At 43.8% G+C, this 4,047-nt stretch overlaps 1 pseudogene; it reads right to left on the minus strand.

Moving 5' to 3' along the window:
• Positions 1–298: 298 nt before the first annotated feature.
• LOC105860865 (melanoma inhibitory activity protein 2 pseudogene) lies at positions 299–3,268 on the minus strand (annotated as a pseudogene).
• Between the last annotated feature and the right edge of the window lie 779 nt (positions 3,269–4,047).

The raw sequence follows: 4,047 nt of genomic DNA on the forward strand, positions 1-4,047 counted from the left end.
ATAAGACAGTGTCAAATTGATGTGCTTTAAATTCACTTGAAATATGTTACCTTGAAGTGCATAATTCATCAACTTTGTACATTTGTTCATTTTGTTTCATTTGCTTTATTTTGCTTTCAATTTTTAGAATTCCTATTTTTATATTTAAATCATCTCTATTTACAAAATACTACCCTGAGAGTTATAATTCCATTAAGCTTTAATTTGAAGAAAAGTAAAATCATTTAAGTAACAGCAGTTACCTAAACTGAAAATGAGGGACAAGTCAAAATCACTTTTGAAGAGAGTAAAAATATTGTCACACTTCTTGTTGTGATTCTAGTTGTTCAGTAGCAGGCTCACTTGAAGGCAGAATCAACCCTGAAGGGAGCTCACTTCTACTTTTAGGGTGTAGGGTGGGAAGAAAAATCCAGCCCTTGGAGGAAGATGAGGAGGAAAACCCATCAGTATCCATTGGAAACAGTGGTCCTGTCATTGGAGGAAGAGGTGGAGAAACAGAGCCAGGGCCAGTTGTGTCACTTTCAGCAGGGAGAGATGAATCGGACACATTTAAATGACCAAGGTCATCTTTGGTATCATTTCTGCTGGATTCCATTCTGAAGACACAGGCCCATCCATTGTATCCAAAGAAGGCACATTAAAACTTCTGAGTTCAGGCCAGGCATGGTGACTCACACCTGTAATCCTAGCTCTCTGGGAGGCCCAGGCTGGTGGATCGTTAGAGCTCAGGAGTTCAAAACCAGCCTGAGCAAGAGCGAGACCCCGTCTCTACTATAAATAGGAAGAAATTAATTGGCCAACTAATATATATAGAAAAAATTAGCCGGGCATGGTGGCACATGCCTGTAGTCCCAGCTACTCGGGAGGCTGAGGCAGGAGGATTGCTTGAGCCCAGGAGTTTGAGGTTGCTGTGAGCTAGGCTGACGCCACGGCACTCACTCTAGCCTGGGCAACAAAGCGAGACTCTGTCTCAAAAAAAAAAAAAAAAAAAAACAACTTCTGAGTTCAGCTGGTCCATACTGTCTACCAGAAAAAGAATAAAGTCGGCCTTGCCTTTGGGGAGGAAGAGCTGACCTGGATGCATTCGACCTGATGGAGGATCACCACCCTATGGGCCTGTTCCCATGGAGGTGACAGGAGGTGCCCAGTGTCAGAAGGTGCCCTATGAGGATCAGTTGACCTCTCACAGTTGGATTCTTGTCTCTCCTTGGTAAGCTGATGGCCTAGAGGATTCCCTGTGCCTCTTGAGCCTTTTCCTCCTCCCCCTGGAAGCAAAAGTGAGAGTCTGAGTGAGCCCTGCAACAAAGTTGGAGGAGAGAGAAAAGCTGTCCTTGCAGAAGGCCGGCCCAGTGGTGAGGGTTTTCTTTCCTTAAATCACTGAGGTTTCTTGCAGCCATCCGAGCTACTAACTGATTATCATGTGCTTCTTTCTCATGGGAAATAATCTCGCATTCCTAAAAATGAATGATTTTCTCCAATTCTTCTTCAAGATCTTTGGCTTGCTTTCTATGGGTCTCCAACTCTTCAGCTACAGGGATGATCTTTTCATCTACTTTGCAAAGTTTCTCTTCTTTCTCTAACCAGTCATTTTCCTCTACTGTTTCCTGTGGAATTTCATTTCATTTTCTTGATGCAATTCAGTCATTACTTGAAATTTCTGTTGAAGTTTCTGATTCCCACTTTCAAATTGTATATTTTCTGACTGCAAAGATGCTTGTTCAGCCTTAAGATTTTTAATATGTTCTGTAAGTTCTTTGTTTTATCTACTTCAGATAATTGAGTGTAAATTTTGTTTCTTTCTCCTTCTAGGGCTCTTAAAGAAGCAGTTAGCTCACCAGCTTGAATCAGTTTCTTCAAAGCTCCTTTTGGCGGGTTATCGAAGTGAGCATCATTTCCTGATTCACTCTTCATTTCTAACGCCAAGTTATTGCCATCCATTATGTCTTCCCAAGCACGGCAGCTCAGTCTTCCATCTTTAGCAAGCATTCAGTCAGAGATTTGATGTGGTTTTCTTTATCATTTAGAACTTGGCCTGCATGTGCTTCAGAGTTTTCAAATGTTACTTTCTGTTTATTAAGTTCACCCACTTGTTCTTTCCATACTAATAAAGACATCTGCACTTGAATGTTTATTGCAACACAATTCACAATTGCAAAGATGTCAATCAACCTAAGTGACCACCAATTCATCAGTGGATTAATAAAATGTCGTATATGTACACCATGCAGTACTACTCAGCCATAAAAAAAGATAAATTAATATCTTTTGCAACAATCCGTAGTGAACTGGAGACCATTATCCTAAGTGAAGCATTGCAGGAATGGACAAACAAACACCACATGTACTCCCTATTCAAGTGGAACTAACCCATGAGACACAAGTACACAGAGGGAGTAAAATCTAGTGGAAAGAAGCCGGGCAGGGGGAGGGGGGGCAGAAAGTGAGGGGAAGAAACCAACCTAAGGGGCACCATGAACACTATTTGGGCCATGAGCACACCAACAGCCAGGACTCAAGCATTGCAAAAACAATTCATGTAACCTAAAATATTTGTACCTTCTTGATATTCTGAAAATAAAAACAAAACACCCTCCTCCCCCCCCCCCAAAAAAAAAAACCCTAGAAACCACCTTAGCTTCTTGTAAAAGCTGTTTCTGGCTTTTCAGAAGTCGAGAATTTTTGTTCGAAGCAGATTTCATTGCTATCTTAAGCAGTTCTTTGTTCACTTGAACTATCTTGAAAGTTGTTTTGGCTCCAGCTGCTTGTGATTTGAGGGATTTCAATTCATCTTCGAGGGGCTGTTTCCTTTTTGAAATGTCTGCCGTCAATGCATCTTGTTCAGAATGTTTAGATTTCTCTTTCTTGAACTCTTCTACTAGACAGCATATTTCACCCTCAAGTTTAGATTTGGACCTGCTCAGCTTTCCATAGGTTGCCTCCAAACGTTGTGCTCTGCCTACTCCTTCTCAAAGCTGGAGTCATCGACAGATGACTCTAAGCCTTCATACTCTTTTTGAGCAAGGCTAAATTTTTCAAGTAGTTTACAAAGCTTTATAGCAAGCTTCTCTCTTCTCACATAAAGTCGGCTTCTAATCCCTCGAAAACTTCTGCATACACACACACACACACAAAAAAAAAAAAAAACAGCAAAAAATCCAGTGGCTGCACATACCACCAATTCCCATGGAAAACCATGAGGTTTTGGACCTGGTTTCATATCTTCAGGCAATGCTCCCACAGCCCTGAGCAGCTCTTCCAGGACCAGCGCCAGGAAAAGATGAAGGGCAGCCCTGGGCCCTTCGATGGCCACAAGGTCGCTTCGGCTGTCACAGCTACAGCCGCAGCCTGGCGGGGCCCCCAAAAGCGGTGGGGAGCACGCAACGTTCTGTCGCTAACCAGAATCCCACCAGGCGAGCACAGCGGACCGCAGCAGGGACGAGTGGGGGGCTCGGGCGCCCACCGGCTTCACAGGCCCGCGCTGCTGAACCCTTTTGTTATGGTTCACACCCTTTCATGATGAAAACCCTTAACAGCGCAGGTCCCAGCCTGTCCCCCAGAGCCTGCAGCACCCCCTCTCCTCGCCAGCCTGATCCTCTGTTCGGTTGGGGTCAGGCCATGGTGGGAAGCCGCAGGGCCCAGACAACCTTTTGAGAGTCAGGTGGTTTCTAGGGTTCTTTTGGGGGTGTGGGGTTGTTTTTATTTTCAGAATATCAAGAACGTACAAACGTTTTAGGTTACATGAACCGTTTATGTAATGCTTGAGTCCCGGCTACAGGTGTGCTGGTGGCCCAGTGTTCATAGCACCCATTGGGTTGGTTTCTTCCCCTCTGCTCCCCCTTCCCCAGTTTTCTTTCCACTGAGTTTTACTCCCTCTGTGCATTTCGTCTCATGGGTTTGTTCCAGTTTAATAGGGAGTACATGGGGTTCTTTTTCCCCAGTTTATGTTTTCTGCTTTGTCAAACAAAGTTGGTTGTGGGTAGATGGTTTTATGTCTAGGTTCTCTGTGTTTTTCCGTTTGTCTATGTCTCTATTTTTGTGCCAATACCA

This window comes from Microcebus murinus, chromosome 17 (genome assembly GCF_040939455.1).
Source record: "Microcebus murinus isolate Inina chromosome 17, M.murinus_Inina_mat1.0, whole genome shotgun sequence".
NCBI classification, from domain to species: domain Eukaryota; kingdom Metazoa; phylum Chordata; class Mammalia; order Primates; family Cheirogaleidae; genus Microcebus; species Microcebus murinus.